Source organism: Equus asinus, chromosome 29, assembly GCF_041296235.1.
Source record: "Equus asinus isolate D_3611 breed Donkey chromosome 29, EquAss-T2T_v2, whole genome shotgun sequence".
Taxonomy (NCBI): domain Eukaryota; kingdom Metazoa; phylum Chordata; class Mammalia; order Perissodactyla; family Equidae; genus Equus; species Equus asinus.
The window spans coordinates 18681286-18701921 of NC_091818.1; positions in this window are offsets into that span (position 1 = coordinate 18681286).

A 20636-nucleotide genomic window follows, 5' to 3' on the forward strand; every position below is an offset into this window, starting at 1 on the left:
AGCGATGCAATCCACTAATAAGTGAATTATTACAAGCCTGCAGGATACAATATCAATATACAAAAATCAATTTTATTTCTATATACCACCAATAAACAATCAAAAACTAGAATTAAGAAAAAATATTATCCTTTACAATAGCATCAAAAATATGAAATAGGAATAAATTTGATAAAAGATATGCAAGATCTGTACACTGAAAACTACATAACATTGCTGACAGAAATTAAAGAAGACCCAAATAAATTGGGAAATATACCTTGTCATGGGCCAGTACGCTCAATGTTGTTCAGATGTCAGTTTTCCCCAAATTGACCTATCTGTAGATTTAAGGCAACCCCTACCAAAATCCCAGTAGTTTTGATGGAGAAACTGCCAGTTGATTCTAAAATTCATATGGAAATGCAAAAAAGCTAGAATAGCCAAACAACTTTGAAAAAGAGCAACACCACCTGATTTCGAGACTGCTGAAATCAGGACTTCAAGCTCTTTCTTGCATCTCTTTTTAAGAGCAAAACCTTGTCCACAACTCCCCAGAAGTCTTCTCGTTGATCCAAGGAAGGGGACCGGGATTGTGGGGAGGGTGGGTTCCCAGCGGAAAATCTGGGGGCTGTTTCAGAGAAGGGGAAAAAGGACAGATGTGGGACGGGCAGAAACAACAGATATCCAGCAGGAGGGCCACTGGAATAAACAGAATTCAGTCCGAGCCACTGTGGCTTTCTCTGGTAGCTCACAATAAAACAAATGTGGTTTCAGGGGCGTGTATATGCTGAGGAAGCTACAAACCTCAGGGCCACAGAGCCCAGGAGTCAGTGGAGGGAGGATCCAGGACAGCCCTTGATGAAGATGGGGGACCGTCTTCTCTCGTGAGCCACAGGAAAAGTCCACGTGGGCAAAGCTCCCACCTTTGTTGCTCCCCCCAGTGATATTACCTTTAGAATTGTCCCCACCATTCAGTGAAGAATTTCTCATATGGAATAGAGTCCAGGGCCTCGGTCTGGTGAGGTGGACAGGGCAGTGTGGCCCCCATGAAGCAGGAGGGGACTGCTCTTCCCTCTTTTCAGGTATAAGCCCCTCAGATGGAGGACGATGGAAAAGGTGGCCATTACGGAAAGGCCAGCAACCCTGGGGTGCCAGAGAAAGTCTACAAGGGAGAGAAAGAGTGTGAGAGAGAGAAACAGTAGGACTCATTTCTCAAGTGACGCTGTGGATGGGAATGGCCAACTTCCGGTAGCAGAAGGGGCAGCTGCCTGAGCAATCATGGAGCGACACACAACAAAGAAAGTACTTCATAACTTCTCTCAGAAGTAGCTGCTCTCAGAGCCCACAGACCCAAACATGGCCCCAGGGCCCCTTTCCCAACCCTCTGCCCTAGCTCACTGGCCAGGTCCAAGTAGCTAGGGAAAATGTGTCCCCATCACTGGAAGCTGACAGGTGGCTGTCTCCATGCTGTAAGGTCTGGGGAAAGCAGATTGGAGGCCTCCAATATGCTTCCTCACTCCAGTCTCATTTCTTGCCCCCAAATTGAAATCTTACCAGGGCACACACAAAGATGCGTCCTTGTCCTTTGACCTCCAGAAAGACAATCCCAGTACACTGGAGTGATCATAAAATTGCAAAACGTACTTAATGCTTACCGTGTGCCAGGGACTATTCTAAGTGCTGTCCAGCATTAACTCTTTGAATGCTCCCAACAACTCTAGGAGGGAGTTACTGGTATTATCCCCATTTGACAGTTGAGGAAACTGAGCCACAGGCAAGTTAGGTGACTTACCCATGATCTCACAACAAGTGGGAGTTGAGGCTGACATTGGAATCCAGGCAGTTTGGCTGCGGAGCCCACGTTCCCAGCCACTGTGTTCCCACGGAACGGATCATTCCAGGTCAGGACATGCTAGACTCTTCGGTCGTAAATAGCATTGCGTGTGAGACAGTGAGTCTAACCCAGACTTCCTGTTCTCTGTCTCTCCTCCACGGCGAGGGGAGTAAGAGGCCTGCGCGTCTTTCTATACTCCTTTCCATCCAGCTCCATCCTTCTTGGAAATGTCTGCTTAAAGAACATACTTGGTGCCATAAGAACGCCAGGTGCTACACAGGCACAATGTAGTCTAAATCCGGAAACTTGGGACATTTCTCCAAAGAAAACAAGGACGCCGTGCTACAAACACACACAATCAACTCACACTGCTCGAGAGAAGCCTTCGCTTCCTGGTCCTTCCCAGATTACTACATTCACATCTCTCCACAGCTTCTTATTTGACTGCCATCGGTCCAGAGTGGTGATTTTTTTTCCAGGAAAAAGGAACATTTTGTCCCAAGGTAACTTGTATCTCCTCAGAAGACTGAAACCGCTAGAACTTTTAAAATGATAGTTTCTCTCTAACTTGCAAGTCCATGAGGAGCAAGCCTGTGTAGGAGGAGAGAGAGAGGGAAAAGGAAAGAGAGAGAGAGCGCGCAACGCTGAGTTTCGCCGCAGTTCCGACACAGAATGCTACCCCAGAGGATATCAGACACCGGGCAGCTATATTCAGACTTCATCTCTTTCCTTTTAACTTTTTATTTTGAAGCAATTATAGACTCACAGGAAGTTGTGGAGATAGTAGAGAGGTTCCATGTGCCATTTATCCAGTGTCCCCCAGAGGTAACATCTTACATAACAACAGGATAATAGGAAGATCAGTAGATTGTCGTTGGTACCATCGTGTGAGACATCAGTGCCATTTTGTCATGTGCGTACATTTGTGTTACCGTCACTGCAATCACGACGCAGAACTATTCTGTCATGACAAAGGTCTTCCTCCTTCCCCTCCCCACACCCTTCTTATCTCTTGGCTACCACTGATCTGTTCTCCATCTCTTTCATTTTGCCATTTTGAAAATGTTACATAAATAGAATCAGACTATTTATCTTTAATGTAATTATTGGTATGTTAGGGCCTAAGTCTGCCTTCTTATTTTTTGTTTGTTCCCTTTATTTTTCTGTTTTTGTTTTCCTGTCTTACTTTTGGTACTTGAACATTTCTTGGAATTCCATTTTGATTTTTCTAGTGTTTCCGAGTGTCTCTCTCTGCACAGATGTTTAGGGGTTGCTCTAGGTGTCACATTATGCATACGTAGCTTACAATGGTCTGCTGCTGTGCACATTTTACCAGTTTGAATAAAGTGCTGAGACCTTACCTCTTTTTAAATTCTTTTACTCTCCCTTGTTTATAATTATTTCCTCGACATACGTTTAGAACCATGTTGAGCAACATTATAACTTTTGCTTCAAGCAAACACAATTTAGAAAACTCAAGATAAGAAGTCTATTGGAGTTATCTTATTTATATTCTTTTCATTGTTCTTTCTTCCTTCCAGATGTTCTAAGAATCTTTTTTTTTTTTTTTTTTTTTACCATTTTCTTTCCGTTTTAGGATATGCCTGCAGGCCACAGAGTCTCTTAGTTTTCCTTCATCTTAAAATGTCTTGATGTCCTCTTTACTCATAAAGGATATTTTCACTGGATACAGAATTCAGGGTTGACTTATTTTTTTACCTTTGGAAAATGTTGTGCTGCTTCCTTCTGGCCTCCATGATTTCTGATGAGAAATCCACTGTTGTTCAAATTGTTTTTCTTCTGAGGGTAAGATATCATCTCTCTCTTACTACTTTCAAGAATTTGTCTTCAGTTTTTAGAAGCTTGTCTGCAATGTGTCTTGGTGTGCTTTTCTTTGGGCTTGTCCTGTTTTGGGTTCACTCAGCTCCTTGGATCTGTAAGCTATGTCTTGTGCTAAATTTGGGGAAATATCCGACCATATTTTTTCTAATGCCTTCTCAGCCCTCCTCCCCTCTCTTCTCCTTCTGGGACTCTGAAGACATGCGTCTTAGATCTTATATCCTAGTCCCACAGGTCCCTGAGGCTCTCCTCATTTGGTTTTTGGTGTTTTCAGTCTATTTTCTCTCTGGTTCAGATGGGATAATTTCTCTTGTTCTATCTTCAAGTTTATTTATCCTTTCCGTTCTGTCCCTGAGCCCATCCACTAAGTTTTAAAATTTTGTTATATTTTTCAGTCTTAAAATTTCCATTTGGCGCTCCTTTCCGTCTTTTAGTTCTTGGCTGAAACTTTCTTTTCTACACTGTGTTTGCAGTTACTTGTTGGAGCATTTTTATGATGGCTGCTTTAAATTCCTTGTCAGATAGTTCTAAGATCTGTAGCATCTTGGTCTTGGTGTCTGTTGAATGTCTTCTCTCACTCACTGTGATTTTCCTCATTCCTGGTGTGGTGAGTGACTTTGTTTGTATCCTGAATCTGGGTATTACGAGACTCTGTATTTTGTTAAAATCTGCTTTTCTAGCAAGCTGTCACTGAACTGCATGGGCCAGGGCAGAGCAGAACTCTGTCCCACTGGATGGTGGCGAAAACTCTGCTTCCCATCCACCTTCTCTGACACTGGGGGAAGGGGAGGGGGCACCTTCTTTCTGCTGGGTGGGCGTGGAAGTCCAGGGGCCTTGCATGGTCTCCACTGGCCCTGGGAGGGGGGTTTATAACAACTGGGTGGGACTGAATGTCCCGGATCCCACTCAGTCTTCTCTGACATCAATCTAGTGGGCAGGAGCAGCCTTTGCTGGTGGGTTGTTAGCATGACTACAGTTTTTTTCTTGGTGCTTGGCAGGGGGTAGGGTGCTTATGCTCTAAAAGTTTTCCATCTTGTTAGGTTGCCCCTTCCCTAGTCCTTTGCCTAGGGAGAGCAGGCTTTTCTTGGGTTTGTTTATTTTATTTTATTTTTTTTACTATTCCCATGGGTGTTCCAGGTTGCCAGCTTCTCTAGCATCCATCTGAGATAGAGAAGGCAAAAAAACACACAGGGGACCCACTGTCATGTCATTCCTGGACTCCTGAGGTCCCTGGCTGGTCTGCCTTTCCACACCTTTCAGAGTCTTCTTATGTTTGAGAGAGATATATATGTAAATATATAGCTATATTTATCTTAATAAATATTTTAAATATTTATATTGCCAATATTTATATAAATATTTTAATAAATATATTTATATTTATTATTAAATCTAAGTACATATTAATTCTAGGGTTTTTATTTACACTCAACAAGAGGGACAGATAGAAGTGTGTCTACTCCATCTTGGTCTGGAAACCTAATCTTTTAAGAAAAGAAAGTCTTGGGGCCGGCCCTGTGGCCGAGTGATTAAGTTTGCACGCTCTGCTTCGGTGGCCCAGGGTTTCACCGGTTCAGATTCTGGGCGCAGACATGGCACCGCTCATCAGGCCACATTGAGGTGGCGTCCCACATGCCACAACTAGAAGGACCCACAACTAAAATATACAACTATATACTGGGGGGATTCGGGGAGAAAAAAGCAGAAAAAAAAAAAAAGATTGGCAATGATTGTTAGCTCAGGTGCCAATCTTTAAGGAAAAAAAAAAAAGAAAAGAAAGTCTGAGAAGGGAGAAACAGAAAGTCTTAGCACTCCTCTGCTCACTATAGTTTTGGGACAGTTTCTATTGTCTCCTGGGAAGCCATTTCCCCAGCATTCCCACTCAGCACTCAGGTGTCTTTTGGAGAAGACTATGGGATCTTGGAAATACAGAGCACGGTTGAAAAATCAGAAGGAGGTGGGATCATGGGGGGTACTGGGTCAGCTTGTCTGTCCCCAGCAGTATGGTCAACCACACAAAGACATGGCCTGAGCTCGTTTCTTTGAACTATGCAGGACAAACCAGGAAGTTATTGGCATCTGAAAAACACTGTGGTTTTTTTATTCAAAATACAAAAAGCTTTCCTTTGATTGTCCGCCAACAGCTCTTGCTGAGGCTCGTGGAGAGAACTTGCCACCCTTTGCTCCCTCAAAGCCCACCTGGTGTCAGGGTGTCATCCCCACCTCTGTGTCCCTCATCGTCCCAAGGAACCCTCTACCCCAAGGTACAAGGAGAAAGATTAGGCTTGACTGCTGCCAGCGCTCCAGCGGCAGCAGCGGCTCAGGGCACAGACCACCAAGATGGGAGCAGAGACTGCAAAGCAGTGAGCGCTCAACCTTCAACTCGCATCACACGTCGACCCGTTCAGGGGGTTCCAAACTGCTCAGCCGTTTGACTCACTAGATTTTGTTTTTAGGGACTCTGAGTCATTTGCAAAATCAAGCCCTCCTTCCAAAAGTAAAAATTTGCCATTGTGTAAGATTTTACAGAAATATCCTACTCACTATGAAAATTTTTCTAGAAGCAAAGTTATAGCATTCTTGCTGGAATGCAGGCTGTCCTCCAAGGGAACCCGTTTATTTAGGGTATCACTTCTGAAGGGATTGTTTGTCAAATCAAACCAAAACAAAAACAAGTCACCTTCCTTTAGACATAATCTCTTCCTTCAATGGGTCACAAGGATTCCTGGGGACTTCTGTATTCTTATAAATTCCTGGAGAAAGGCCAAACTTTGGGCTCAAATAAATCAACAAAAATGTGTTGTGTGCCCAGCATGGAGGTGCTGATGGAAGCAGAATATTGGTTTTAGGCCTGGAAGAGTTCATTTAGGACCCAGAGACCAGTTTCACCTGCAAATAAGTCCCCGTCTCTTTTTATTATTGTAGTTAATTACCAAGCACCTTCAGGCTAAACTTAACAAGATAGTGCAGCATTTCTGCCAATGTTCTTTTCCAAACTTTCATTCATTTATTCTTTTAATAAACATATACTGAGCACTAATTTTGTGCCTGGCACTGTTCTAGGTGCTGGAGATAGAGCACCAAAGGAAACAAAAGCCCACCTTCATGTTGGCTTACATTCCAGTGGGAGAGACATATGACAAGCCTAATAAATAAATGAAATATATAGCGTGTTAGGAAGCGACGAGTGCTCTGGAGACAAATGAAGCAGGGAAGGGAAATAGGAGTTTCCCATGGGTGGGGTTGCAAATTACAACAGTGTGGTCAGGGAGCGCCTCTCTGAGAAGGTGACGGTTGAGCCAGGACTTGAAGGAGGTAGGGAGTGAAAGCGAGGACGCTCCAGGCAGCAGTAATGGCCCTGAGATGAGAGTGTGTCCGGCTGTTCAAGGAACACCAAGGAGGCAAAGGAAAAGATGGTTTGCACTGGGCGAGCTCAGGTCAAGGTCAGGCCAAGTAGAGACAAGTCTTGCAAGTGGGGTCTTCCAGGGAACGAACAGATAGGTGTGGGAATGGGGCCTTGACCCTCCTCTGCCAGCTGCTGCTTTGCATTGAGATTGCAGGCTGTAGGTTCTCAAGGCTACCGTGGAACTGGGGAGTGGGGATGAGAAGGAGGCAAGTTAAAACACCATAAAGCTCGCTGTTCTTACTGAGATTCTGTCATTTTTTCCAGTAAATGACATTTTTTTCAGCTTCCCAATCGCTGCCAGCCTTTGGTTAATTTTCCTAGTTCTGAAAAAATTGATTCTATTGATTTTTGCCATTTGTTCTCATTGCTTTTACGGAAGAGACAATTTTCAGAGAACTTCACTCCATCATTCCTGCTGACATCACTCTTGGAAGGATGCTTGAGGCTGGAAATGGACATAACCAGAGTTGACTGACCAGGAATGCACCCAGACTTTTCAATGGATAGCAAATATGAGAGAGGAGTAATACTTGGCTGGATCAGGGGCCCCCATGCAGCAGAAGAGTGGGAATAACAGAATGGACAGTTTTGAGTCATATTCAAACTGACATTCAAAGTTTTTAAGGAGAAAAGTAAACATGGTGAAAATAATGTTTTAGGAAGATTAATCTGGCAGTGGCTCCAGGAGTTGAGCAAGAAGAGAAGCAAGAAGACCACTTACCTTGGTCAAAGGGGATAATTGTGTACCTGGAGAAGCAATAAGAAGAGGTCGGGTGTGAGAGCATTCCAAAGGCAGCTTCTGTGAGATGGCCGATGACTGGTTTTGGGGAGGGCTTCAAAGTACACTCGTGTACATAAGTGTTTTATGGAGCTGCTGGCAGTGAGACGCCCCCGTTCAAGTTTTCTTCCTGCCAGCCCAGAAGTTATGCAGCTCCCGGTGGGGTCCTTTTGGCCTCACTCTCTTGCACTGCCTGCCCGCCATGAATGACCCTCCCAGTGAAGTAGCTGAGTATCCTGGAGTTCATGGCCAGCAATTCCTCAATAGTGCTGCTCCTTGTGGGGAAGCACGGCTGGTGTTCACACAGACAGGCTCTGCTGTAAACACACGTGAAGTTCTTGAATCGTAGGGGCCCCTAATCTAAGGAAATCAATGCGCCTGTCATCCCTTTGCTGGTGGGGGCGCTGTGTAGAGAAAAAGCGGAGCCTGGCACTTTGCTGCTGGGGACCATTGATAACCAGCACCTCTCTTCTAGGCACAGTGGCCCGTAGTAAGGGTGTGGGGAGGGGACTCACAAGACAGAGCAGGTGCCGAGATTCCCCCATGCTGCTGTCTCCAAATGGCAGATCCAAATCCTCCTTAGGTCTCTCCAGACAACCAGACAGCTAAGAGGCAACCAGAGATGCTTCAAGGTCCAGACCACATTGGGCCAACGGTCACCTTAAAAGTGGAAAGATTGATTAGGTCAGACACTAAGGGTTTCCCAAAGTGTATTCCATGGAATTCTGGTCCCATGAGTGTCTCCTCACAAAGTGGTCTAACAAGCTGAGGAAATGCTTCATTTTCTGTTTCCTTGTAAAAGAGTCACAGTGCACATTAGTACGTTAAATCCTCTGAGAAGTCCTGCAATAAAGAAACTGAGCATTTCCTAGTCTTCAGTGACCATCGGACTCTTTTTCCTGTTGACAACCCACTTTGGAGCAAGCCTTTAACAACTGTCACTTACTCTCGTCCCTTATCTTCCTCTGGTCATTCACAACATGGCAGCTCTTTCACACTGATGTTCTAAGGGCTTCAATCAGTGTAGGACCCTTGAAAAAATGAGAATTTCAGTTAAGCACATGGCAAGTCACTTAGACAGTCCAGATGTCACAACCCTGCTCTGCCAAACTACCCCAAAGATCCTCAACAGCTTACACTTTCTAGGTTCCTCAGTGTAAAGTGGGGTAAATAGTAACAGTACTAACCTTGTGGGATTGTGGTGAGGTTACTTAACCCACGTTCATGTATATAAAGTGCTCGGAACAGTTCCTGGCACATAGTGAGCTGCATATGCATTAGCACTTTTTGGCCTGAGGACATTTCTTTCTTTTTTTTTTTAAAGATGTATTTTCTTTTTTTATGTTTTTTTTTTTTGAAGAAGATTAGCCCTGAGCTAACTACTGCCAGTCCTCCTCTTTTTGCTGAGGAAGACTGGCCCTGAGCTAACATCCATGACCATCTTCCTCTACTTTCTATGTGGGATGCCTACCACAGCATGGCTTGACAAGTGGTGCCATGTCTGGACCTGGGATCTGAACTGGCGAACCCTGGGCCAGCAAAGCAGAACGTGCGAACTTAACCACTGCACCACCCGGCGAACTTAACCACTGCACCACCCGGCCGGCCCCTGGCCTGAGGACATTTCTTTTTCTTTTTTGTTTTTTAAAGATTGGCACCTGGGCTAACAACTGTTGCCAATCTTTTTTTTTTTTTTTTTCTGCTTTATTTCCCCAAACTGCCCCTGTACACAGTTGTATATCTTAGTTGCAGGTCCTTCTAGTTGTGGGATATGGGACGCCGCCTCAACGTGGCCTGATGAGCGGTGCTGTGTCTGTGCCCAGGATCCGAACCCTGGGCCGCCACAAAGGAGCACACGAACTTAACCACTCGGCCCTGGAGCTGGCCCCAGGACATTTCTTAATAGCCATGTTGGATTCATTATTGTTTAAATTACTGTTGTCATATAATGTTAGCATGGATCTATTATTCTAATTTTTTTTGTATAAATGTTTAAATAGTCCAAAGGAGCAAGACATGATTACAGGATGTGTGCACAGTCTCTGCTGCTGTCGCTGTCTCTCTGTCTCTGTCTCTGTCTCTCTCACTCACACACACACACACACACACACACACACACACACACGCCACTCTCTTACTCTGAATTCGTTAACTCCCATTGATCCGTGTCTCAGGCCCAGGGGCCCATTTACAGCCCCCCTGAGGTATGAACTCAAAAGATGAGAGAAAGAGAGAAAAGAGGCTTTCTTTGGGGAAGAGAGCTGTGAGGAAGGGGGTGGGGCCTGCCAATATAGAGGATCATTGTTCAGTGAAGGTCCCGACAGCTTTATAGGAACAGCTCAGAGAGCTCCGGGCCAGTCATTCCCACCGAGGGAAAAAGAAGCCACTGGTCTCCATAAATCTCTCCGAAAGCAAGGTGTGTGCATCACACCTTGTGACAGTTAGAAATACTGTCACAAAGACAGCAGGAGAGAACGGATGTGAGCAAGTGGTCAGGACATTCTGCCCGGAGGTAAATGCTGGTTGGGAGGGTGACTGGCTCCCGCCTCCGGAGGAGAGAGAATGGTGGCTTTGGATGGCCTCTCTGCCGCCCCCGCTCCCCTCCCCCCCACTCCTGCTTTCAGGAAGCAGAGAGGACCACTCTCCCCATTAGGAGCAGACGTTGGAAACCAGGCAAACAGCAAAAGGGGGGCTGCCTGTCCACGGCTAAGGACCCTTTCTGAGAAGGTCAGCAGGCCCTGGATGGCCCAGGCTTCCTCCCAGGCCCACTTTTCTGGAGCAATGGGGACAGGAGGGAAGCCGAGGAGACCAGGCGGACATTTCCAAACAGAAAAGCCCTGTCCCCGGCCCTCAGGGAGCCAGAATTGGTCACGCCACAGTGCCACTTTGGGAACTGGGAATTGTATGCGTGCACTCAGAAAGGCAGGCCACTTACCACCATTTGATGACAAAGAAAAAACCCTTCAAAAAACATAGGCCTCCACTTTCATCTCCACCAGGTAATGAATTAAAGATGACAAAGGAAAAACACGCGTCAGGGGCTTGCCTTTTCCTGGGCAAGAGAAAAGCTTCAGTTGGAATTGCTCTGCCTCCAACCTTTCCCTGTCCCCCCTGCCCTGGGACAACTGAAGCAGCACTGGACCCTCCCGAGGCCCGGTCCCAGCTCATCCACACCTGGCTATCTGGGCCTGGAATCCTGGGCAGACCCTCAATCAGAATGTGGGGCTGGGTCCCCTGTGAGCAGTCTGACATCTCACAAACAGAAAAGGGACAGGTCCAATTTAGAATGTGTCACCATCTCCTTGCCAGGCTGGGAGGGACGGCGCTAATGGGAGGGGTGGGCACCTCGCCAGGGAGGCTCAGGAAATGATACGCTGCCTGCCAGGCGGTGGGCCCCACTCAGCCTGTTCCAGACGCTGGCTGCTCTGGCCTTGTTTACGATGCCAGCATTGCGTGTGGTGCTGAGTTCCCTCTGGACGTGCCTGTGTCCATCTGGTCAGCGTCCCAGGTCTCTACCTGCAGAGTGGGGGTGAGGATGAGCTCTTAGCTAGCCTCCAGATTTACTGCTGCTCCAGGAGGGCTCAACTGGACCCCCGCGTCTCCACCGCATCTCCCACAGCCTGGCTCTCAGGAACCCAGCCCCAAGCCACCCTGCCATCTCCAGCAGAGCTGGCTGGTTTGCACGCTCCACTCTGATTTGTGTGTCATTTGGTTCTCTTTGAAGAAATCGTCCTCTGCTGAGGCTGCTGCTGGCCTGCTGGCCCCTGGCTGCCTGGTGGGCAGCTCGTGGCTGGTGGGATTCTGCAGGCCTCGGCCGTCCTCCCGCCAGGCCTGTGGCTCTGCTCTGCTGGGCTCTGGTCACAGCGGCTGCCTCTCAAGTCAGAGGGGACATCTTCAATTTGCTCTGGAAAAAGTCCCCACAGGCAACCTGGGCCTGCCTGGGGAGCCGAAGCACAGGTTTCCAGGAACGCCGGGCTGTCACAAAGCTCAGCTCGTCCCGGCTCCATTCAGGGGGCTGTGTGACAGTTCTTTGTGTCCAGTGGAAGATACCAAAGGCCTGTGTGAGGAAGGGGGGTCACCCAGCAGGGACGAACCATTTCATCTCGTCTCTCCTGAAGGGTTAGGCCAGGCAGGACAAAGCCTGGGTCTCGCAGCGCATTCCGTGCCCCGTGTCTTGTAGCCACGCAGAGGCCTCAGCAGAGCAGGGGCTGAGGCTTCATTCAAGAGCTCCAGCAGAGCTCTTAGCTGCGGGCTGAGGGCTTCGGAGCGCTCGGCGCTGGCCGACGGTCTGCGGCAGGGCCGGGCCTCCTGCGGCAGAGCCCGACCTGGGAGCTGCGCTGACTGCGCGACAGCCACAGGCTGCAGGGGCTCCCGCCGGCTCCAACACCCGGGCCTCGGTCGTATCTCGCCTTATAAATAGCACTCACCTGATCCAAGTGCTAAATTAAATTAGACTTAAAATAGTCACCCAGTCAACACCTGGTTTACGGCTCACGGTAACTAACAGCTCCCACGTTGCTAAATGCTCCTTTTCTGTGGCCAGTTCCTCTTTCCAAAGCTTCTCACTCGAACCGAACCCCGAAACCCCGAGCTGTTTTTCTTTTGTGCTGGGTGTAGCCAGCGTGAACAGGCAGGTCTTCGTGGAACAGTTTGGTCAACATCGGCACCCTGTGTGTGCGCATGCTCACTGCTCTCCGCGGACACCCTCCGGCAGCAGGAGAGCTGACTTCTAGGTCCTCTTTGCCCCCCACCCCGTAGTCCGGTTTTCCTTTGTCCCTTTCTCTTGGTCTCACAGTAACGACCTGCTGTAATTCCTGGCCCCGCCCACCCCCACCCACTGGTACCGGAGGTCCCGGCGCTCAGGGCTTGATTTCAGCTCAACGTGCCTCAGCTTCAGGCTACGGCTGAAAATCTGCTCCTCATCCTGCTGGACCACAGCACAGGCCTCTCCCCCCAGCTGGAGAGCGGGCCCAGTGTGCAGACATATGTGTTTGGGTCTCCAACAAACAGTGATTAAGTATTGACTAAGTGTCGGGGGCACTGTACTATGAGCTGTGACCACAAGGGGAATAGCCGTGGTTCCTGCTCTTGAGGCACCAGAATCTTTGAACAAGAAGGAGATGTGGTCCTTTTTTGTTTGTTAGTTTATTCGTTCATCCATTTACTCAAGCTTTATTAATGGCCTTTCAAGTGCCAGACACCATAAAAGAACACTCCAGATCCTAGCCTGGAATGACACCTAGTCCCTACTCCATAGGAGGCTGCAGCCCCCGGACATTAGGTGAACCAATGTGTGCAGCACAGAGTGCCACATATTATGGCAGAAATAAGCACAGTAAATGGTGGCTGACCACAGGAGGGCTGACCACAGCAGAAGGCTCCACCCACATGTTCTGGCAACGATGCTGGAGCTGAGTTTTCAAGGGCAGTGTGGTAGATCAAAGGTGGCCCCAGGGTCTTTGCCACTCTTCCCATGGAAACTTAGACTCCAACACTTCTGCCCTTGAATCTGGGATGGGCTAACTGGCTTGACCAATAGAATGCAGCAGAAATGATGTTCTGGGACTTCCAAGGTCAGGTAAGAAGGAGCCTTGCAATATCCACTTCCTGGCCCTTGGAACCCAAAAGCAGTCTGACTCTCCTGGGGAGGTACGTGTGGGGGCTGACTGGCAGTCCCAGCCATCCCCGCGAAGGCAACAGATGTGTGAATGACGGGGTCGTGGACCCTCCAGACCAGCCCGTCTGCTAGCTGAGTAACACGGAGTCAGCTCTGTTGATGAAGAATCACCTGGCCGAGCCCTGCCAAATTCCTGATCTACAACAGATAAATTTGAGGCAGCGAGGCCTGTGGGATGGTGGGTAGATGTGTCCCTGGACCATTCTCATGTTAACGGGGCAGGAGCCTGCGGGCTGTCCTCCTGGTCCCAGGACACAGCACAGCCTGCTGCTAGGACTCCTCAAGGAAGTTTCTCTTCCCCGAGATAAATCCTCCCGCCCCCCACTCCCTACTCCACAGCCGGCCATTCTTGCATTCATTGATTCACTTTTTGATTTTTGGAAATATAATAATTTGATGTATCTTCATTACACTAACAACAATTATTTACTACTTATGAGACACTGGGTTCAACACTTAGATGAATTATCCAGTTTAGTCCTCATGACATCCCCCCATGAGGTAGTTAGTGCAGCCAGTTCTGCTGTAACACTTGTTTAAAAATGAGAATTTATTCCAAAATAATTGACATATTAGGGAGCAATTTAAGCATAACGTGAATTTTGCATTTGCTTCTGTGTGATTCTGTCCCACCCACACAAAACTGGGCGAATGTAGGAGGCTGCACCTCACACACCCACCTGCCCCCTCGGCTCCCCACGGACCAGGAGCACCCTGGCGTCTGGTGTCCCGCTCTCCCCCCAATGCAGGTACCCCCTCCAGACTTCACAGTAACTCACAGAGCCACGCCCGTTCCCACAAGGTGGAGCGCCATGCTTATTTGTAGCAGTCAGTCATGTATTTCTTAGCCATTGAATGTGTGTTAATCCACGCTACTGTTTTTATTAGGTTCCTATCTTACTTTACGCATCACTGACAAAGTTCTTGGGTGTCATGCCTCTAACCCCATTTTCCCCATAAGCCCTGTAGTTTTTATTGTGGGATTTTGCAGAGAGCAGTGTTTTTTAGGAACACATATGTCATATCGTGGCAGAACCGACTCTACTGTCATCTCCACTTTAAAGATGAGGAAACAGATTTAGAAAAAGCTGGTAAGTGTAGGACATGAAACTTAAATTCCTGGGTGAGAAGCTAGACTCTGCCCGGCGGTGCTCCCCTCTCTCGAGCGTGGGAGCTGAACCACTGCCCTGCGTCTTTCCTCAGGAGGTGGGTGAGAAAGGCCAAGTGGAGGAGGGGCAGGGCTCCTGTCCCCAGGCTCCTGTGCTCTGAAACTCTGGGCTTCCCTCATGTAACGTTCCCTCCCTCTCGTTCCTTTTCTCTCCAGCAGCTCCCCTGGCTGCACTGGCCCTGACGCTCAGCTGGTAGAGCACCTCCCACCCTGCCATCCTCTTCCCAGGAGACTGGAAGGTATGGCTGCCGTTTACTGTCCTCCATCTCCTCAGTGTGTAGGGCACGGGCTGGCACCTGACCAGGCCTCATAAATATTTCTGGAACCGGACCAACATGAGCAGGAGTCTTGGCTGTGGTGAGCAGGCAGAAGGAGCCAGGCTCCCGGGGCAGGCGTGGAGGAGGGCCCAGGAGGCCATGGCAGCCTCTACCACATGCTCAACAGCAAAGCAAACTGCTGCCCATGGTGTGCCAGGCTCAGTCAGAGCCCCACTCCCATGTCTGATCAGAAACCAGGGAAGACAGTGCCCCGCGGCCTGCAGAGGACCACGTCTAAGCTCCCCAGAGGTGACAGCGATCCCTTGCCCCTCTCAGTCTTGTACCTGCACAGCTGCTCTTCTTTGCTGTCCTTTATTGGGTCTGTCAGAACCCCCCCATGTTTCATAGCTGACCCGACACTCCCTTGGTCTTCAGGGAAATCTCCTACCCCCTGCAACCTGCAAGATTCTCTCTCCGTCTCTTTAGAATCCAATGCCTTTGGCTTCCCACCCTCCTTTGGTAGTTAATCGTGTCCGCTTTGCAATGAGACTGAAGTTATCATCTGGTACTAATACTTCTCATGTACAGGCAGATGCTGACTTAAGACTGATGTGTTCATAGGTCACTTGTAAGTGGGCCATTGGAATCAGAACACATGTCCCTATGGAAGCTGTGTTAGAGTGGAGGGTGGCCCCCAGGTCAAGTCATTTAAGCCTATTTAACCCATAATGTGGCTGAACTAGACCGTAGCAGAGTTCTGAGTGCTGGAAGGATGAGGGGGTCATGCAGCAGGGAGGCGAAGGCAGAAAAGAGTTTCTTCTTCCTGAACACAAGACCAGCTGTCAGAAAAAAACCCAGAAACATTGAGAGGATCAAATGCATGGGCCTCCATTTCTCCTCTGGAATCTCCTCCCGTCTGCTGCTGTCTTTCCTCAACTGTCACCCTCTTGGGGCCTCCTACTTACCCCTGGGGCACCCAGCCAGGTGTTCCTGTCCTCCAGAATATTTCCTGGAGTTGTCTTCCCCAAGCCTGCCTGCCCCCATGAGAAGTCTTGTTTTCTCTGTAGGGATTATCTAAGCAACGTATCAGGAGTAAAACTAATAAACGTGCCACTCCAAGAAGGGGGACAGCAGAGTGGTTCGTAGCAGAGGACTGAAGTCCAGCAGATCTGAGTTCAGTCCCAGCTACAGTGGCTGGTGACCTTGGACGAGAAATTAAGTTCCAGCCTTAGTCTCCTCATCTGCTGATGACATAGTTATAAGGAGGAAGTGGGGAGTAGTGCGATGACCTGGGCCTAACGCTCTCCTGAGAGGTGCATCTTATACTGTTGAAGGACTCAGCACCCAGCCCCACAGGCGTCTTCCAAAGTGGCATAACCCAAGCTTCTTAACTCTGTCAGCTCTGAAAATGTTTCAGCTTCTATTTCTTCAAATACTGCTTCTTCTCTATTTCCTCCTATCTGTCCATTTAGAACTCCAATTTCTTGTATTTCAGACATGTTTACTGGTTCCTATATATCTGTTAAGCTTAAAAGAGCATTTTTCCCCCTCTGTGCTGCTTCTCCCTGGAGGTTTTTTACTCATTCCTCTTTCAAGTCACTGAACCTGTCTTCTGCTGTGTAATAGCATTGTTCAAACAACTGAATTCTTAATTTCTGTGATTGTGTTTTTCAGTTTTAGGAGTTCCATTTGATTCCTTCTTATAGATTCCAGTTCTTCAGTGAAATTCTCCATCTTTTCCATTTTTTTCCTTGAACTGTTGATCATAGCTATTTAGAATTCCGTGTCTGTTAACTCTAACATGCAGATCACCTCAGTATTTCTATTTTATCTCTTTCTACTTTGTTTTGTTCCATTTGTTGCTGTCTCCTGGTGTGTCTGATAATTTTTTTGTTGAATGTTGGACATTGTGTGTGAAAAATCATAGAGTTTGGATGATATTACCTTCTTTCAGAGAGGACTTAATTTTCTTCTGGGAGGCTGGTAGAGTATTTGATCATCTTGATCTAGTCAAAAGCTAGTTGCCTATTTCAGGTTTTCTCTTGCAAGTTCTCGACTGAATGCTTGGGTGTTTATTAGTGTCCTTCCTTCATGGCACAACCTGAACTCCAATTTCTGTGTCTCTGGCAACATAAGACTACTGAAGTTAATGCTTAGCTTTTTTAACCCCTTGGAGGCTGATTCCTGCTGGTTTCTCAGTCTCTAGGTGTGATGGATGCTGTGACGGACTGGCCAAATCCCCCTCCAGGAATGAAAGGCTTATTCTCCCCAACTGTCGGGAGTCTTGTCAGGAGGCAGTCTTCAATCATCAGCCCTCTTTGGGGATTGCCTCTGCTGAAGAAAATTGCTTCTCCTGAGGTCCACCTCCTTTTAGGGGCAGCCTGCACCCTCTGCAGCAACTCAGGACAATTTTGAAGCGTTCTGCTAGCTTTAGAGCTCCCTGTGGGGTCGGGACAGGCTGAGCCTGCAACACAGTCCTACTTCATCCCTCTCCTTTCCACATAGGTTGATCCTAAAACACCCCCTAGTGAGCATAATGCTTCCTAATCTCTCTCTCTCAGGGAACCCAACCTGTGACATTAGGCCTGTATACACACAACTTAGAAGTCAGCAAATGCCTCGCGGGGAAGCTGTGCACAGACTACCAGGCCCATTTCAATGGATTTCCTGTGTCTTCAGGATCTTGGACCCTGTGGGGCCCTGGATGCTTTGGTTGTTCTCCAGTGCCTTCCAACAGTTGGCCTTTGTATTTCATCCAGCTTTTGTAGTTGTTCTCATTGGGGATTAATCTGATACCATCCACTCCATCATAGCTAGAAGCAGATCATGCTGACTGTTTCAATTCTCAGAAGCCAGAAGGAGTAATGAGGGACTGTTGCCATGGACCTAATTCTGTTCAACAGAGAACAGTTGATTAGAGATGCAGACGTCATGAGAACCTGAAGAGAAAATGACCTGGCCGTCTTTGACTACGCCACACCCAGGAAGGGGAGTGCCGGATCTGTGCCCTGGAAGTTAGAAATATAGGTTTCAAATCTTCCAAGGAAAGAGATAAAGTCCTATGGTCAGATCAGTAAAAGGGAAGAATTATTAAAAGACGTCTCAGAGTAAAAGTGAAATTTTGACTCTATAATGACAACATATCTAAGAGAGAAAGAGAAGCAAATGTACAAAGCAGACTGATATGCTGGTATGCTTTTTGGTATTGTTTTTTGGAGTATAAATCATAAGTAAATGATGGTTGTATGCAGACAAGTTAATAGTTTGGGCAACAGCAACAACAGAAGGACCTAAATGAGATGTGATAGGCGGGGTGAAATCTAACAAGATGGGATTTAATAGGAACAATGACCGTACCCAGGTCCCGAGAACCCAACTTCTCAAGGGCAGGGTGATAAAAATCAGGTTTAGTAAGTGTGCATGTGAAAAAGAAACACACGAAACACCCTAAGCTCTTCAGTTTACTTTAAACGCAGTTTGGATCAAGAGTATGAACTTGCCAACAAAAGTTGCTTAAATTACCTTAATAGAAGTATAATGTCTCAAGTGAGACAAGTGAAACAGTCCTGTGACACTCTGTGTGGTGGTCTGACCTCTGGTCCTAAACACCACAACCTGAGGGAGGCATCAGTGTGTTCTGAGCAGGGCCAGCAGGATGGAGGAGTGAACCACTTCTGAAGAGACAGAATAAGAAGTAGCTGTGCTGCGGCAGCTGTCTTCAGGTAAGATTTAGATTCAAATATACAAAGGAGTTTTAAATGACCAGAGCTGCTGGAAGATGGACTGGGCTTCTGTAAAGACGGTGACGTCTTCCTCACTGCTGGGGGTTCAGAAGGAACTGGAGACCGAGGGTCGTCAGTTGGAGGAAGCATGGGAATGTTTTGGTTGACCCACGTTGTTTAAAAAGTTTGAGCTAACATTAAAGCTTGGGAGATTTTACATAAAATATCAGATTTCTGAATTCTGTTGAAAAATTGGAAGATCTGCAGACACTAGGCCCTCCTTTCTGCATGTCAACCAATCAGCTGGAGCTAGTTTTCTTGTCCCCTTTACACCAGACTGTGTTCTTCAGTGTCCCAAAGTCTTTCCCAACGCGCGCTCTGGCCCAGGCCAATTTTGCTCCTTTCCCTCATCTGTCTGGCTACTGCAGGCGCTGGAGCTGGAAGCCCCTACTGCAGAGGACTCAGCCAGTAGACAAAGGCACAGCAACTCTGCAGCCTGGTCAGCCCTCCCTTTTCAATGGGAACTGCCCACTCAGAGCCTCTGCTGCCAAGATGCCTGTGTTTTGTACCACGTTACTCCACCTTGGACTGAGCAATTTGGGTTGACACCTGATCCCGGGGCTGTTAATTCACAGACTGACTGTGACTCATAATTAGGCCTGGCATGGAAAAATGTGCTGAGCCAATCAAGTTTTCTCTCTCAGCTTTTAAAACTAAGAAGCATAGTGTAAACCAGCAAGTAGTAGTTTTGATGCTAAGGAGAGGCCTGAAAAATCATGAAGGACCATGAGCAAATTGAAAGTATGAGGCAACTAAAAGAAGGAGTTCATTTGAAGAGAGATGAGAGGGAGCGTGTGAACAGAGAGGGGCAGAGAGACCTTGAGAGAGAAAGCATGTGGCCTGAGAGAGACATTTTGAGTTGCTGGTCCCCAGAGCTGTCCTGGTTCCTTATAGTTATTCAGCTTTAGATCCAGTTCATGTGTTCTCTTACAATAAACTTCAATTTCTTGAACTAAGTTGAGTGTTCTTTTGTCCCTGCACTCAAGAAAAGCTAATCAGAGCCACTCTTAAGGCCTCTGCCAACCTGAGAGTTTGTGGCTCTACAAACCGAGTTTTGGGGTTTACCTCCATGATGTAACTCCCCTCCACACCGCGGACAGATAACAGATGCAGTAGGAATCCATCTCTGAGACTATTCTCTCCCCTTTTGCTTCTGCAACAAAGGTATGCATATAATTTTAAAGACGTAAACATGCAAGCATCTTAAGATCTAATTTTATCGCATTATCATATTCCCAACAAGAAAAAAAAAGCGTGTAGGTAAAGCGATTTGCTTTCTTATATACATCTGTCAGCCCTAATCAGACCAACTCCACTTAAGTGATAGAAAACTGTTCGGATGTTGTCATCATTCTGGCGAACCTGAAGCATATTTAACTTGTTGATGAAGTACTTAACATTACAAATGAATGCAAAACTGTCTATCAGTTCTGGTGTGATTATTTTGGAAATGTTGTAAGTTTTCAGGTTGCTGTGATAATGAGAGACCTTTGTGATATTTAAAGCTACCTAAGTTGCATCAGCCTTTTGAGGAGTTGCTCTGAGGGCTCCAAGGAGAAGAGAAGAAAGATGCATATTATAACTCACCATACAGTCCCTGATTTGTCTTTTTGAAGCAACTGTTGTTGAAATGAGATGACAAAGAACTTCAGGCTGTAGCTGTCCCAGTGAAGGGAGTTGAGGAAGTGTAAAGAAAATTTGTTATTGGGGAAAGCTGCCAACTCTGATGGCGTCTCCTTGGCACCAGCCAAACAATCTGAAACCTGTCTCCGAACAGTCACATAGATTGGGGGACACACAGAGACAAAACAGCTGGTAATTGACTGAATTTTCCACTCTGCAGCCAAGTATTTTGGCGTCATGGAGATTAAGACTTGACTGATCTCACTGGAAAACTGTTCAAGCCTTTGCTA